The sequence below is a fragment of the Furipterus horrens genome, unplaced genomic scaffold (assembly GCF_987537825.1).
Source record: "Furipterus horrens unplaced genomic scaffold, mFurHor1.1.pri manual_scaffold_6, whole genome shotgun sequence".
Classification (NCBI taxonomy): domain Eukaryota; kingdom Metazoa; phylum Chordata; class Mammalia; order Chiroptera; family Furipteridae; genus Furipterus; species Furipterus horrens.
In genome coordinates, this window is record NW_028327176.1 from 153,944,048 (window position 1) to 153,962,940 (window position 18,893).

Below are 18,893 nucleotides of genomic sequence, written 5' to 3' on the forward strand. Positions count from 1 at the left end.
TGGCGCTGTATGTGGGGGACAGGGGGTCCAAGAGGGAACAATGCCACCTGTCCAGCACTCACCCCCTTTTCAAGCACCTCTCCCACTTCTGCATCGGACTGGCGCCCCTCTAACTGCTGCAGAGTGGGTGGGTCTGCAGACATTCTAGGACTGCAGGGTCCTTTAAACAAGCAGACTCTGCTGAGACTGACAGTTTCTGCTGCCACCCCAACCCCCACTGGTCTGCACAGTCAGAGCAATGAGGCTTGATTTTCCCTGGTGCTGGGATGGTAAGCTGCTAGGTCCCTCCTGACTTTTTAAAACATGTGAGTGCACATTCCGCCAGCCCGCTGCTGCTGCTGCTGCTGCCACCACCACACTCTCCGCCCCGGCTCTGCCCCTCCTACCTGTCTGGATGAATATTTCTTCTTTATATCTTTGTTTGCTGGATTTCCATGTAGTTTGATTTTCTGGAACTTCTGGTTGTTTTTAGTTTTGAGATAGTTATATTTCTTCTTAGTTGTGGAGGGAGACGAAGCATGTCTGTCTGTGCCTCCATCTTGGCTGTTGGGCATCTTTTTGTATGCCTTTTGAAGCATAAGAATTAATAGCCAGATGAAGAGATACATAAGGCAAGGTCAGAGAACCCCTTCTCTTTGGGTTATTATGGAGGTTTCATTACATAGACATAATTGATTGGATCATTGGCCATTGGTGATTTATTTAAGCTCCAGTCCCCGTCTCCCTTTTTTGGGAATTGAAGGGTGGGACTGAAGGTTCCAAATCTTCTATTCAGGGTTGGTTTCCATGACAACCAGCCCCCAGCCTTAGGTGCTGTCCAAATGTGACTCATTAACATAAACACAGTTGTGGTGGAATGGAGCTTGTTATGAATAATAAGATGCCCATTTCATTTTTAGGTCTCTAAATCTATTTCAGGAACTGAGGACAAGACCCCACATATTGTAGCAGAAGTTGCTGTTATTGCTTTTATTGCTCAGAAAATTCCAGGAGTTTTGGGAACTGTGATTCCGGAAATGTGGACAAAGACCAAATATATACAAGAAATATATTTCAGTTTTCTGAATGACCAAATATGTATTTCTTATGAATCACAATATCACAGGCTTGTATTATATTTCTATTGGCCATTACTGCTCCAGACCAAATGCTTCTCATACTTTACTGTATATGTGAATCAACTGGGAGTCTTGTTAAAAGGCACATTTAGAAACTCCCAGGTGAACTGCTGCTTAGAGTCCTTGGAGTGCACTTTGAACACCAGAATGATTTACTGCCTTGCCTCTAACAGTGGACCATTTAGAAACTTATAAAACTCACAATGATCAGTTTGCTGCATCTCAAATAAATTAAATAAAAATCTCTGAAGTTGTGACCTGAGTGTTTATTATAGCTCTCTAGGTAATTTTAAAATACCGTAAATTTAAAACTTGAGTAAAACTGAATTAATTTAAAGTTTATTTTATATAAAATTGAGAAATTTATATATCAGGTGCAATTAACTTGTGAATATTCATTTATTCATTGGGTTATTACTCTATGAAAGATGTAGTAACACATCCTGCTTTCTAGTTGTAGAACTAAGATATCTACTTAAATAACAGCAAACCAACATAAGATAGGCTCAGAATAACTAATATATAGCTATTAAGGGTTATAGGACTCCAAAAAAGGAAGAATTAATTTTGGGTGGGGTCATAATTAAATCTTGCTGGTGTCCATTAAAAAAAAATGGAAAGGGTTAGGCTATAATAAGAATAGAAAATGTTTATTTGAGCAAAGAAGGAAATTCAATTCAGGCACAGATTCAGTTAGCAACTTAAATACTGCTCCAAAAGTGGGATGGGGGGGGAGACAAGGTTTTAAAGGGAAAAGCCATAAGAGCTATTCTTATTTTGTTTCTTCATGCAAATGAAGGCTGTTGGCTAGGTCAGTTGGGTTTGGTGCAGTCCATTATGTAAATGGAAGATGTTGATTTTTGAAATGGATTGGTTCCTTCAAGGTAAAGGATGTACATGGTCTGGTCACCCTGATGAGGAGGAAGTCAAGTCTGTATATGTTTATGTAGCAATCATAGATCGAGGATGTTTGTTGTTTGACCTTGACCTGAGGTTAGGAACAGGTCAGCAACTTAATAGTAGTTCCATTAACTGGGACATAAGACGTTCATAGGCCTGACTTCCTCATTGGTCTCATTATTACATTTTAAGTGACTTTCTTAGCAATGCTTATTTCATTTTATTTTCTCCACTATCACTAAAAAAGAGTTGTCAAACTTTAGGGTGCATCAAAAACATTTGGGGTGACCAGGACAAGGCCACTATTGTCATGGAACACTGCTAATATCATTCCTGCTATACTATGGGTGAATTGTAACCGTTCCTACTTCTCTGCTCTGACAACTCAAGTTTCAAAGTCCCCATTGGGCAGCTGACTAGCTCAGAGCCCAGACCATGTAATTCAAGCCTAGGCTATCAGGAGCTATTGGCAAAGCACAGCATCTCACCAACATTGAACACACCGAAAGGAACTTTTTCCAGAAGTAGGAATGAAGAGGCAACACTGCTCATCCTACCCTAAACTCCCCTCTCACCCTTGCCAAGACCAAATCAAAACAAACACCCCTCCAAAATAAATAAATAAATAAATAAATAAATACATAAATACATACATAAATAAATAAATAAATAAATAAAACAAAATGTCTAGTACAGGTAGTATTACTCCCAAAACTGACATACATCAAGGAGACCTGATTTTGGATGAAGGAGCAAATTCTAATTTTAGATCATTAAGTTTGAGATTGATGTTTAACTCAAGTAGAGATGTCCATTTAGTTAGTTTCAGGAATGAGGTAAAGGCTATAGAAGGTTGCTCAGGTGTCACCTCCTTAGAGGTTAAAAAGGAGAACAAATGTGAGCATCAGGAGGCTGAATGTAGAAGGAGAAGTATGGACAGAGAATCTTATTCTCATATTTCTGGGACTAAAGGGACAGCGTAAAAGGGAGGGTACATTTAGGGACTAACAGGTATTAATCCCAAATCAGTTCAGATTTGATAAGTTAAATAGGACTTTCTCTTGTAGTACTTCTCAGAACTTTTGATATGCTAATCTGTGTTATGAAATTCTGATTAGGCTTCACTTCCAAATATTTTTTGATTATGAGCCTTTTTTGAAGATGTAGTGTATATTGAAGACATTTTGGCAAACAGTGGGCTAGAATTTTTTGGAACCAGAAAAAGGCTGAAAGAGACTTAGAGAAATATCCAGGAGGAGAAACAATAATCCCAGAACCCAGGCTATTCAGACAGTTCAGACTCTAATTACTCTACTGTAATAACAGATGGATTTAATATTATGGGGTTTAATAGTACTGAACTCTCTTTTACCCCCAATTCCCCCAAATGCACAGTGCTTGGTGTATGAAGTCACGACATAAATATTTGTTAAGTGAATAAATAATTAATAGTGGGCAAAGTCCTTTAATTTGTCAATATGAAGGCCTCAAGTAGTTTCCGAAAGCATAGTTTCAGAATAATGGTGAGGCAGATTGAGGAAATACCCATCTGCCAAGGATTTCTCAAGTGACTCCTCAAGGATTTCTGGCAGATACTAAATTGTCTGCTCCATTAGCTATTTTTCTATCTATTTCTCTTTTTTTCCTTGGTAATATAACAAGGGTGACCATATAATTTATCATCCAAACTAGGACACTTGAGAAAGAGAAAGGAGGAGCTATTAATAATTATGCCAGGAAAATACAAGAAAATAGACTTTCTAGTGAACTGAGACAAATAGTCATCCTAAATATAACTCCTGATTTTTAGACTTGACCATTTGAAAGAAAGACTTCATTGTCCAGACTCTCTTCTATTTATGGGTGACATTGTGACTAAAATGGTACCAGATTACAGTGGCTGGTGTCCTCCCCCACAAATTTTATAAGGGTGCCCATATCTTGACCAATGCAGGTCCTTGCTTATCATGGAAGGTAGTAGTATGAAATGGTTTTTGGAAGGCTGCACATGGATTGCATCTTTAATGGATTCCTTTTTTCTTCTGGCTGGCTGAAATGTGCTTGATCTGGTTAGAGAGCTTTAGCAGCCACCTTGGAACATGAGGCAGCATGCTTAGCATGATGGAGCATAAAGAGAAAAGGAGCCTGAGTTCTCCGGTGAGTCTGGAGGCAACCTTATCAACATTGTCTACTGTGTTGGAATTAATACACACACTTATCTTGAGTAACCCTATGTCATTTTGGAGCTTCCTTGAGGTTCAACCTAAATGCAGTAGATTAGTCCTTGTACCAATGCTGCCTAGAAACAGTATAATGTGAGCCACAAATATAAGCTGTATATGCAAGTTAAACTTTTCTAGTAGTCTTTCTAGAAAGTAAAATAAACAGATGAAATTAACTTTAATAATATCTATTATTTAAATCAATGTATTCCAAATATTATCTTTTCAATATATAACCAACATAAGAAAATATTAATATGACAGTTCATTAAAATTCCCATGTGAATTTGCACTTAAAAACACATTTCAAGTGCTCAATAGCTACATGTGGCTAGTAGCTACCATATGGGACAACTAAATTTTATACTGTGAATAACCTCCTCTAACCATGCATTTTTTTTTCTCTCTCTCTCTATTCTTGCTTCCCTTTGGTAGGTAAACATAAATAGATGAAACTGTATCTGGCATAACAACAACAATAAAATAACAACAATAAAACCTTGTTTCATTTTCACTTCCCAGAAGCTATTTCTCTATTTTATTTCCTTCACAACTCTATTTAATTGAATTTGCAATATCAGGTAACTCTGGTTTTGGAATAATGGCAGGATGATGTCCTTCAGGATACCACTTGACATATTGGGTCTCTGGCTGATGACAAACCATCAACAATGATATTTTTAGGATGATCTTTTAGCAATTTGAAACCCTAGCCATCAGGAGTTGTTAATATCAGGACCAAAGCTGACTATGTTTTGCCATCAGTTGCCATAGTGAATGAGCTGTGATTGATTAGTTCTCCAATAAGAGAGAAGGAATCTTCTGGCTTGATGGTGGTATATACAAAAGGTCAGCCTTTTTATGTAGAAGCCAAGGGGATCAGAAGGGAAGTCAGGAGTCCAAAGAGATGAGAAATAAGAAAGAGAGAAAGAAGGGAAAAGCAAGCAAAGGAGATTGCATATGGAGCAAAAGTGGTGGTAACAAATACAGAAGTAGCAGCAAAAAGGGCCAAGAAATGTCATCAGTTTTTGGGGACAGAAGAAAGAATGATATATGGGTCAAGTTCAGAGTTGATATGAGTAGTCCAATGGGTGTCAGGGTGTCATGTGTACTTATATCTTCACACATAATACAGGTAGGGGCAAAAGTAGGTTTACAGTTGTGAGTATGTGAAACATAGAGTTTATTCTTGTATTATTACTTATTAATTATTGCATTATTTTCCATATGAACAACTGTAAACCTACTTTTTCCCCACCCTGTATTTCTGGAAAAATCTTGTGCCAGCTGTAAATCGTTTTTTTCTTTGTTAATTTACTTCCTCACTTGTGGTTGTCTAATCTGTAGCAGAAGTTTGTACTCTTTCAGTCTTGTGGCTCTCACTGACTTAGATAAAGCCAGATAAAGCCAGCGGGTGCTGTAGGTGATGCTGCCAAACCTAACACCTAAACCACAGAGCATAGGCCAAGAAAAACAAAAGGGGGAAGAAAGAGAAAAAGGCCGTTATGAATATTTTAATTATCCAGAAGTCACTTATCTAGCCTCCTTAGCTACATATACTCTAGCTAAGAACAAAGGAGTAAACAAAAACACATTTGAAAAGCTAGAGAGATGATGCCAAGGCCACACAGGAACCTTTATGCAATTTCCTCACTGAACACTCTCCAGGCCCCAGAGATGCGGCACCACTTTCCCTTCTCTTGACTATGTGAGACGTCACTGCTCCCCGTGTGTCCTCTTTTCTGCAGAGCCTAGATATTGCCTCAGCCCAGCACTCCAGGCAGCTACTGCTAGTCCATTGGGGTCAGCATGCAGCTTGAATATCATTTGTTATCTTTTCCTTTTGTTTTCAAGATTGTTTTATTCTTACTTTTAAACAGTCTAACAAGCCTGGTTGGTATTTTCTAAGCCCATTGTAGACCAGAACATCAAGATGCCAGGTGGGAGAGGCACATGATAAATGATAGCCAAAGAGAAGACAACAGGTGACATTGAGAGAAGGGCAAATTGTTGACTCCTATGAACTTTATCTCAAACCAAAAAGGAGGTGGCCCATTCAATGTCGGAGTAAGTGAATGTGATGTGTCAGGAAGAGGATGGACTTGGCATAAAATAGGTCCAGGTACAAGTTATAAGTCTTCTGTGGCAGCTGTGTGGGCAGGTATTTGAGTTATTTAAGCACTAATTGGCCAAACATGCCCCCTCTCCACCAAGCCACTGTAAATATCACTCAGAGCATGCTGCTGTAGAAATGTGAAAAAATATCAAATGATGATGATGATCATGTTTTCCAGGCACTGCTCAGACAACAGCTCACCTGTAGAGCATAGTGATCAAGAGAGTAAGCTAGACCCTGATATCAGTGTCATTCCCTACTGTGTGGCCTCTTGGAGTACCAGTTTCTCTTGTGCTGGGACATAATTCCAGGGCAAGTATCACATGTGACTGCGAATGTTAGATGCAATAATTCATGCAAAATACTTAATATGGGGATTGTTTATAGTAAGATCTCAGAAAATGCTAGCTTTTACAACAAGCTTTCCTCCTGTCAAAAATCACCATTTGTCCTCTGTCAAGTGTTAGTGAGTGCTCTGACCTATAATTATCATTAAAAGAATAAAAAATAAAACTAAACCTCAATCAAAATCAGCTATTCATCATTTCATATTGTCTAACATAGAGATTTCCCTCCTAAGAATGAGTGACAGATGTCTGGTGCTGTTTGAATTGCCTGTATTAAGTCTTAGGTGGCTATGGTCATTTGCTGGCTTCTTCCATCAACTTGGGCAGGATTGCTCCATGAATCACATGACTGTAAATCTGTATCATTTACATTTTTCATTCCTCTAAACAAGATCCACAGAATTAAAAAGAACATAATTTTGAAATGTGATGTTAATTATTATGTTTTATATATAGTTCTGTAAATATAAACACTTTTTAAACTGTGTTCATTGGGAATAATGGAGAAAAATAGTAAAACATATGCCAGAAAAAATATTTGAGAAAAATTAAGTTATAGCAATCTCAAAGAAAGCTAATACTTTAAGCTAAGACATAAGTGAATGATTTTAACAAGAAATAAAGCTAAGTTAATAAAAATTATACTTCACAATAGGCCCTGATTATTTTATATTGCATAGTAAGTATGAGATACTTTTGTAACATAAAATACATTTATTTACTAGAACCAGAAATAAAACACTCTTAAAAATAACCTGGATTTTACTAGCTTACAAATAAGAAACACTCTAAAGAATCTTTTAAGAAGTAATATTTCTTAATATTAATTACTTATAGTTTAGTTGGTTAACTACATGAGATTAGTGAAGTATGAATTAATGGGGTTTTATTGCATATGGCAAGTTATAGCAATATAATCATAAAATAAACAATCCAATTATCTTTTCTCATATCTTAGCTTTCTAACACCTAGGGCTTTGGTCTTGTTTACTTTTAGTTGCATATGGACAGAATTCTATCATGGGAATGCCAGGAGCATGAAGTTGTTAACACTCTTTTCACCGAAGCAGGACATCACAGAGATATCTTGCACAGGAGGTCTTGGTTTCCCAGCATGATTTAGAGGCCTGGGCTCTGGAGTCAGACTGCCTAAGGTCAAAGCCTACTTTTCCCTTGAAGGCTCTATGACAGCAGAGAAGTTACTTTGGGTCCTTCCTCCATGAAATGAGGCTGATTATAGAATTTGTCTCACAGAGTTATGGAAAGATAACGTTTAAAACAGTGCCTGGTACATAGAGAACACTCAGTAAATTCCATTATCACTATAGCTGACCTGGTATTAAAGAAAGTTTACCCACCTTTAATCTCATGGCAGCATGCAACAAGTAATCAAGTCCTAATTTAGATTATTAATTCAACTGTACTTATACTTTGCCATATCATTTAATAGTTTTGTGTATTGTAAAATTATTAAAATACCCCACCCAGGAGGTAATTTTTAAAAGTCGTTCTTTGTATAAATACATTGTTAAAATACTTTTACAGTCTCTTAAAATAAAACATTTATTAACGTTCATTTACTATATTCTTAGTATTCTTAGTTCAGAAGTGGTTTTTCTGGTAATTAAGTAAGCATTGAATGACTATCATGGGCTTATTTAGACAGCTAATTTTTTTTTTTTTTTGTTATATAAGTTTTATGGCAGTTGAAATATCACCAAGAGAGCTCTTGAATTTGCTCTCTTTCAAGCTGAACTTTGCTGGCCATCACCCACCTATTTGAGCCCCAAAGCCTTGGCTTCCCCTAGGTTTCTTTCTTTCCCTCCTGTCCCATGTCCACTACAACACAAGAGCTGTAGACACTGCTTCAAAAACATGCCTTGACTACATCCATTCTGTCTCTCTCCAAGATCATCATTGTCTTCCAAACTACCTCCACCTGTCCTCTTGCCTGACTATTGCAGTGGCTTTCTGAATACTGTGCTTGCTTTCACTCCTTACCTCAAAATTCATTCTTTGCTGAGGGCCCAAGCTGCTCCTGGTAAAACACACCCCTAACTCTAATATTATTCTTATTTAAAACTCATTCTCCACAGAGATTCCAGACAGATTCTGGTGAAATATGTATCTAATCGCTGCACTACTCTTATTTTAAACTTTCTGGGGGCTTGTCAGCACCATTAGAATAAAATCCAAACTCTTGACTTTGGAATACGAGGGTTTCTATGTTCTGACCTTTCACATATATTTTTGCTTAGGACCTTTCTACTAAGTGTGACCTCTGTCAACATTCCCCTTACTCCCTATCTTCTCATGGCTGCATCCTTCCTGACTTTTGGAGTTCAGCCTAAACATCACTTTATGGGAGATACCCTTTTCTCTTGTCCATTCAAAAGCATCTTCCCAGTCACTATAACATCATATTCTTAATGCTGCATGGTATTTATCACAATCTGATTCTTTCTTATTTATTCTCTTATTGCTCATTTGTCTATCTGGGCATTATCAGCCTTGCTCCCTAGAACATAAATTACAACAGAGCAGGGGCAGCATGGTTTTGTCTCTCTTACATCTCTGTATGATATTCTTTGTGGTTGGCAGATAGTAAGCATCAACAAATATATGTTGAGTGAATAAATGGAAGATTCTCAGGTTGCCCAAGGGAAGGAAAGGTGTTCCCTGTGTTTTGACCAAGACAACTTCTAAATCCTCTTAGTTCTTAATCTGCACCCAGGATAATTTCATTCACATCCCAGAGTACATAATGACTTGACTCTCTTATCGGGAAACCGATATAATTGACTATTTCTTTTAGGACTGCATTACATAACCATTATTTCTATACATTTTATTCCTCTTTTCTCAATTTTATTTTAATTTTCTCATATTAATATCTTCAAAAAAATTATCTCATTCACTCACAATAAAACCCGAGCCAATATTATTACCTCCTTGTTTCCTAAGGGAGAAAACTGAAACTCAGAGAAGCCACACAACTCAGTAGTGACAGACTAGAGCTCTGAACCCAGGCCTGTGTAACACCAAAGACCATGGATTTTTCCTGGCCAGCAGATAGTGTCCCATTAGTTACTGTTGTCTCAGATTTGCCCACATTAGCCATTAGTGAGTTGACTAAATGGTTCCCAAACTTGGCCGCCCTATGTAATTATTTGGGGATGCGGAGTCCCCCGAGACTTGCAGAATAAAAATCTGAATTAATGCTCAAGAATCTTCATTTCTAAGGAGCTCTCTAGATTTAGGTACTACTGAGTTAGATAAGAAAAAATCAAGTTAGGGAATGTTACATGACTATAATTTCCAAGAAGGTCTTTGAAATATTAGATGACGTTAGTTTATCTGATGGGGTTAGTGATCCAGTGAGCCTTAGGGACTGAGACATGGAAAGATGGGGATTGGAAACCCTTAAGCTCTTGGTGGGGGAAGAGGGAGAGAATGTGTTATTTATTATGGAAAGGGCCATGAAGCATGAGATGGGGGTGAGATTGGGTGTGGAGAGCAACCCAGGGGAAATGCTGAGAGTAGAAGAGTGTTCTTTCAGTAGTTCGAAGTCCTCCAATAAAAGTCAACATGTTCTTAAACCACTAAAAATATATTCAAAATAAAGTGGGTAAAAAGGGCATTTTATAGGAGCAAAGGATAACTTATGCCATCAGAAATGACTGTATAAGTATCTCTATGCTACTCCCAAAACACAGACTGTTTTATGATATAATCATAAAATAATGAAAAGAAGCAACACATGTGGAGTGCTTTGAGAACATTCAATTTTGCCAAATCCATATACCCTAATAAAAATGCTGCTCCACCACACTTCTTGTTAGCATTGAGTCCTATTTAATAGAAGAGATAAATAGCCTCCCAATGTTTAGAAACTATGGAAAATCACATCTGGTAGCTTGCACCTGGCTGACCTGTTCAAAGAAAGGGTCAGTTTAGTGCAAAAGGGCATTTTTAAAAAATCAGCTACTGGAGGGAATTGAGCAGCTGTCAGGGGAGGTTTCACCCTTTCACAACATTCTACTTGCTGAGTCCTTTGCTTTAACCGTATCTGGGAGGGCCATGCCTCTGCATTTGGTAACATTATTGCAGGCTAACTCTTAGCTTCTTTTGTTATCAGTGCAAAATTAGAAATTCAAGTGCTCCCATATTTCCTATATTGATACATTACCAAAATAAAAACTCAGAACATTTTATTTTGTTACAACTTGAATTAGTATGTTAGAACTCTGTTCTATTGTGTTTATAAATATTCTAATACTGCCTTTTATACTTTAGGTAGCTTTATTCAGTAAGGTGAACTTTCTTCAATATTTCCTCATAGTTTGTCATGAAAAAAATATCTTCCTGCTGTTCCCAAAGTTGAGTCAATAGATAGTTCCAGGAAACCCATTAAAAGGAGAGGCAAGTTGGGGTCCAGTTATAAGGAATACAGTTCTGACCTAAGTACTATGAGACTCCAGCAGTATCGACAGTATGTTTTTCTAAAATGCAGGAGGTAAGATGTGGCCTTGTATCATGTTTGGAAATTTCAAAATAGCTGTTCTGGGTGACAGATTTATTAGACTAGATTGGAAGACTGTCTCTTCGCTAGATCCAGAAAGCGTATGCTCTTGAGTTGGTTTTTATCTTCTACTGTCCAGCGGAAGAATCTAGGGTTTGATATCATAACTACTTTTCTAGGTTGTCCATTTCAGATGTTGAAAATACTATATGTATGAAAAAGTATATATTTTTTAAAAACCACTTAAAAATCTCACTATTTATAAACTTTCCTACCTCTCTATTTAATTTTAACTAACCTAAAAAATAAATAAATAAAGGCAGTATTTACACAGACAATGCAGAGATTTGTCTTCTGGTGTTTATGGACCCAAATTCTCTGTCACAAATGAACCGAATTTCTAGCTTACCTGGTAAGTGCTGAGATTTTACCTCACCTTATCATGAGGAGACAAGTCCATACAGAAATATCTTTCTTTTTATTGAAAACAAAACATCAGTATCCCCTGGATAGTTTATTCCTTCAAAAGAATAAGTCAGGAATCTTTGAAACTATTATGTATAATTATTTTATGTTTAGTTAAGGTGCTTTTTAAAAGCCTTCACATATACACTTTAGATTTTTAATAAAGGTTTTGTGTAGAGTTCAAATATTTAGTTTAACTTGTTTAAGTTTCAATGACTCATGTCAAAACAAAATTGCACATTAAACCAAATGTCAAACAAGTTTGACATGGAGATGAGTCAGATCGGGCCATTCAAGGAGCTCCAGCCTGCCAAGTGCTGTTAGAATTTCTGCGTTATGCAAGTCATTTCCCTATAGAGCATCCCACCCCCCACATTCAGACCATGAGGTTTAGGGAACTCACACTAGAAATATGGAAAATGCTCCATTTCTGTTAATTTATCATGGCTGAATTGGTATAATGAATGGTGACAAATAAGCCTTTTTTCATCCACACAACAGTTACCACTATATTTTCAATGTTTTTTTGCTTGAGTGTCAAGAATAGCAACTTTAATTGCATAAAAGCTAGTGGAGGCATGTGCTGTGAATTTAATGCAGAGAACAGGAGAGAGACTGCTAGACTTCAATTTTGACCCTGCATAGGAAAATAGAACCTATGTAAATATACAAGTGAAGTAAGATGTTAGAGATTTCAGAAGTCACAGGGACATTTGCTTCTTCAGGTTAGCATTATATTTATCTAGAAAACTTGATGGATTGAAAGCAAAAACAACTACTAAAAATTATTCCCTGATTTTCTTCTGTCTTAAGAACTAACCATATCACTGAAATTCTAAGTCCATCTAAAATGTGATTTTTTTAAAAGATGTTTTTAACCTAATTTCAAGAAGTGCTGAGGCTTTATGGTATTTAATAGGCTGTCACTAGTTAAAAGAGAAGAGCTCATTATAGCACTGTCAGATGAGTAGTAAAATTCTTATGTATAGAATCAACTTGATAAAGCATGGCCCCAAAATGCAATTATTATCACTAGACAACCATTTAGATACCTTGAAATCTATTATATACCAATAAATATAAATGAAGGTGGATCATAAGCACATACAAGTTTTTTCTTCATGGACCACACTTAATATATTTTCCTTATCTCAATTGATTAAGACATAGTTCTCTGTATGGTTTCATCTTCAGAAAATAAAAACCAAATATTTATACTATAAAATGAGCCATTTTGTCAAGTGTTTTGATAATGAGAAAATGCAACTTGTTGCATAAATACTAGTAGCATGCCTTATTTTAACTACATATTGATTTTTTCTTATATACCTTTGAAATTATTTCTTTTATAAGAATAGCTATAATAACACTTGGAAGTACATTCACCAATGCCCTATCTCACTTTTTTAAGGGTATAAGAATTTAATGACTATATGGCACAACTAACTTAGACCTAAATAATGATAAAAAACAACTAGCTACCATAAAAATCACCTGAATAAGCAACTGGATGAATGTGTAAAACTGATAGTAGAGAATTGTGCCAAGAAATCACAAATCCTGATATTCTGATGTTCATATGCACTTTACAGTTGCTGAGTAGTGTTTTGTTTTGTTTGTTTTTAAAATTGGAACAGGAGGGAAGCCACATAAATTCAAACCTGTCTCAGAAGTTTAGATGATCCCTTTTTTTTTTTTTCTTTAAAGGTAAACTATGTAAAATAGATTAGTTTCCCTTCTATAGTTCTATTGTAATAACATTAAAGAAAATCAATAGAAAAACTGTATTTTTACTACCTGCTTATTGAAATGCTAATACTAGTTTTAGGCTCCAGATAAATAGTATAAATCACTCTTCAGGTATATTTTGGATTAACTACCTATAGTATGGGTATAGGTATAAAATATATTTAATATAAATATTACCTGAAAATGTGCAGAAGCTGGGAATATAAAGACACACATAGTGCTGGATATTTTGGTGCATGGGGTAAAGACACCATATTCCTCCTCATGGAGTTTACAGTGATATTGGGGACACAAGAAAGCAACTGGAAATATGACCATATATAAGCAACCTGGTACATTAATTGGAATAGACCATAAGGACAGATAGACATAAAGTAGAGGTTAGTGTGTGCTGTGACATTAAAGGAAGAGAGGTGAGCATAATGATGACTCTAGTCTTACAGAGGAAATTCTTTCCTCTGGTATCAGTATATGTCTGAATGTGACAACCTTGAATATCCTTTGTCTTGTGTCATCATACTGTGAACAAGGAGTCAAAGAAGTGTAGAGTTGGACTCTATAACAAGTCAACCCTGTTATTAACCATGCTTTAACTTTTACTGTCACAGTGGTCCTATGAGAGAGACCCCTCTCTCCACTGTACCCTTCTTCCCTGTTACCAGTGGTACAGCAGCAATACTCTGCCACATTTAGCACATTAGCTGAAACACTTTATAGAGGCTCAATTTCACAATATTCAGAAATATTTTGATTTGGAAGTAAAAAGTATATATATATATATATTCTTAAAGGATAACTATATAATTATATAATGACATGGAAACAAAATTAGTTTTAAGAAACTTTGATTATTTGAGGGATTTGTGTGTGTGTGTGTGTGTGTGTGTGTGTGTGTGTGTATGTGTGTGTGAAGAGTCATTCCAAGGCCACAATCTTACATATTAATAAAAGGTTAAGATTCTGGAAAGGCAAGTTTATAATTAGTAATTGCTAAAGAAGTGACTCAGTTTCTGAGGGCAATACAATTCTTTTAATTAGAATAGAATGATACAATTCTGAATATCTCTTCTCTTATTGTAGTAACATTTAGATTTCTTTATATTAAGCTTTTATATTCCCATTGAAACTTTCCTCAACTCTTGAATAATTCAACTATTATTATTTTTTTACTTAAAGTTAAGTGACCTAAAGGTAAAAAATAATTAAATGACCTCATTTTTTTTCCCATACTAGCATACACTCTTGGCCTCAAGATGGAAAGTTATTTGCTTTAATATTCATGCTTCAGCAGAGTATTTTATGGCTAGCAAGAGTTGTGGCTTAAGTGCATATCTTGTGTACATACAGAGGTCAGAAATAATTTGCTTCATGATATAGAAATTAAAATCAATACTCTTACTTCCTTAAGAAAACAAACATAATGTAATATAAATGAGAAATGAGTAAATTATTAATAGTGGGTTTATCTAAAATATAATAAAGCTAAGCAATGTCAGCCCAGAGAATTGAGTTTTAAGAATCACTGCAAGTTACAGGAAGCATGAGGAGGTGAGATAGTATTATCACAGTTTTGTCTTTAGAAAGAGGCTTTTTAAGCCATATTACAAATACCTTGTTAACTGCCCATGTGAATAAGTACGTGCAGTGATGATACTCGGCTTGAAGGTGTGGAAACGGAGAACAGAGAGACCTTACTGGACGCGAAATTCTTACACATAGTACTTGGGGGTGGAGAGCCCCCAGGTTTCTTAACCAGCATTCAAGCTAGAGGGAATCCCACTGAATACTGCTGTCAGGGTTGTTCAGGCTTCCTGACTTTTACTTCCAAAGCCTTTCTATTTTCTCTCTGCTCAGGATTTAGGTAAGTCCTATACTCAGAATGATCCTTTTCTTTCCCTCTGTGCCCAGTAATGTTTTGACCTACTGAAAATATGGTGAGCCAAAGCTGGCTGGGTTCGTCAGAGAGGGCATTTCTCCTTTGTTGTTAGAGAACAGAGTTTGTCAGTTACCAACTTTCTGGTGCCGCTCTGATTTATGATTTCTACACAGGATCTAGTTTTTTAATTCTTATTCTCCAAGCCAAGAATGGGCATTTCCATGTATCTAGAAAAGTTTTCCTCCTAAAAGAAGGATGTCTGCTTGAGAGCCTGATCTCTGTGAAAGATGGACAGATAATAAAACTCATGGTTAGCAAAGTCAGAATCAGCTTTTAGTTTTGTTTTTCTTACCATTTACATTTGTAAGATCCATTTTCCTACTGCCAAATAACTGCTTGCATAGCTATTCATTCATTTATTTGTTGAAAGAAACAAAATTTTAACTTTGGTGTCAGTGTTGGGATATAGATACATACAAAGCAACCCCTTACCTGAAAGCACCTTATAGCTTAATAAAATAGACTTAGATAAATGATTCCTAATAAATAAAAATAAACAGCATATAATGAACATATGCTATGAAGGCATAGAGGAGAATATGATTATTGCTACCTGCTGGAAGGCAACACGTGAATAATTTTGTCAGTAGAGGGATTACCAGTGTTGCCTCCTTTTTAAACTTCTTGTGATATTTTAATGCTGAAGTGATTGTCTCCATTTAGATAAATAGGTGATTCTTCAGATGGCAATAAATAGGTGCTGTCTGAGTGATTATGTGCTCCCTGAGATACCCATTTGCTTTCAGCTGGACATAATACTTTTTTAAAAGCTTCTACTGGTTGACCCATGAACATAAGGTTAAAACAAATTAACAGAGAAAAATTGGGGGCTCTGTGAGTTAGGTGATTAAGGGTGGGATCAAAGATTTTTTATCTTTTATGTTCACCTACCATGAAAGACAGTTGTTGAACTTACATATATGTACACATATATGTCCAATTTTCTTATGAAGAATACTTTATAAACATGAGGTTATTTGCAATGGTAATTTTTAAGCAGAGCTTTCAGAAGGAATTTTAGTACTCTTTGACCAATTACAAGTCAAATAGATCTCTAGTAAAGACGGCAGGGTCTCATAGACTCAAGTGGAAGTTCAAAACAGAGGGTCATTTGAATCTAGGACATTGTATGCAACAAGAAAGGAGATTAAAAGACAACAAAAAAGAAAGACCTTGTTTAGAGACATCATGTGGGCACAAAAGGTGGAATATTATTTGTCATAATGACTTACTTAACCACAAGGGAAAACATGAGTTAGAATGATGATGTTTTCATCACACTTTTCCCCTGAGGACTTCAAGAGACTAACTACCCTAGTCTTATGTAACAGACAGCAACTCTGTTCACATTATTTTGCTTTGTTCCTAACTCCTAGCAGGTATTAGTAATTAAGAGTTCTTAAAGATGATCAACTTTTTCTCCTTTTAGAAGTGACCCTCCCATATTCATATGAACTCATGAATATTAAGAGACCAGTTTATTATTGATCTTAACCATCAGGGAAACCTCCTTATTTCCTCCACGATTGTCCCATCTGTTCAATTCTGAACACTTCCTTGTTCTATTACTTTTGTGTTGGAAATGTGTTTTTTTTCTCCTCATACTTAATCATATCACTTTGGCTTTCAATTACTTCCTGAACTTGAGAAGCACAGTTGAGAAAGAGCCTGATGGGATGGGAGGAGCATAAGTCTTGTTCTGCTTCTATCAACAACTGATAGCATGAATTTGGAATGTTGTTTTACTCTCTGGGCTTCAGTTTCCTCATTTAGAAATAACAATGGGAAATTAACATATAAAATTTAAGACATATTCTGGTTAAAACACCCATATGATTCTATAAGCCTTTACAAAGAGTGACACCATAGTCTCATATGTCATGTAAAGACACTACAGAGTAATGAAGGAGCTGGTCTTCTCATATCTGTACTCGGTCGGTCGGCAGCCGTCCGTCTCGAGAGACGATGGTGTAGCTTCTTAAGAGTCCATCTGCACCGCCGAGAATGGCTGTGCAGTCCGACTCGGGAGTGACATGGTATCTGTCTCCTCCCGTGTTGAATCGACATCTTGCGATGATGCTAGAGTGTCCTCTCCAGTGAAGCTGAAGCTACAGAGCCTGGGCAGGGTGATATGGAGGGTCTGCTGTTGCCCATGCAGCAGACCCCCCCTCTCTTCGCAGCTTAAGGGTCCAAGGGAAAGACGGAGTCAATACAGCTTGGCTTCAGGTGCGCCGCAGGAGTTGCCGGTGTTGACTACAACGTCAAACCGCCTTAGGGACTCCGGCTCCGGATTTTCTGTCGGGGTTTACTCCCTTAGCCTTTCCCCTGAAGAGGTATGCCGCAAGGCAGCGGAGGTTTTTTGGAGTCAGAGTTTTCCTTCTCTGATGTGCCCTGACTGGAAGATCGAACCAGCGACACTTAGCTCGCAGGCCGACGCTCAATCCACTGAGCTAAACCAGCCAGGGCTTCATATCTGTACTAGTCACTTATATATTCTGCATTTATTCACACACATGATTAATATATGTATTTATTTTATACATGCATATAAATATGCCTATTTTTTAAAATGTCAATAAAAGCAAACAATATATTTGTCATTATTGTTTCACTATCTTAGATTATAATCCTTGTTATGAATGAGAGAGCAAGGGAACAAATGTCAGGAGACCATTCTAGGCTCCTCTGTTCCACTCAGATTTTATGACTTTGGACATAGCACAGAGACTCATTGGGATTCAGTTTTATTGACAAAAAGAAAAAATTGGGAAAATTATCCCTCATAGATCTATAATTGTATGATATTTGTATTAATGAAGATAGGAAAGATGATATTGTGGGGTAGCAGATTAAACCCCAAATCTTGTGGCTTAAACTAAAGTTTGTGTCTTACACACAAAAAGCCTGATTGTAAGTTGGAAAATATCTAATGATAACTATGGTGTCTCAGTAAACCACTCTGGAACCCTGCTTTCACCTTGGCCACATTGCTCTGCTTGCATTTCATTGGCCAGGGCAAGAATCATGGTCTTACCTAATTGAAAGGTAATCATTATTACATCCTTGAAAGACAACTATGGGACACTTAACATGGTCTCTGCCATTTGCTAAGTCAAAATATAGCAGGGAGTGCCCTCAGTAGAATAGTTTCTCCTGTCCCATCTTTAACATCATGGCATTTAGAACAAGTTTGTTACCCAGTGCTTTCTGAGAGGCCAGGATGAATTTCCCCTTAACTGAATGACATTTAATATTGAGGGGAGGTTCATAGATTTTGTCTGAGCTTTAAACACACCCAGAAGTTTCAAATTCCCAAACTCTATCTCTCAAGTTTAACGTTGAGATATTTGTGCTCCTTCTATTGAGTGTTTTGCTACTGGGAAGAATTTACTGGAACTTACATGACACATATGTTGAAACAGGGAGGGCTCTTAGGTTTCCTTTGGAATGAGAACTATAAATAAAAAATAAGAGGAAGAGCTAAAGAAGATTAATTTCCCTAACAATAATTTTTATGT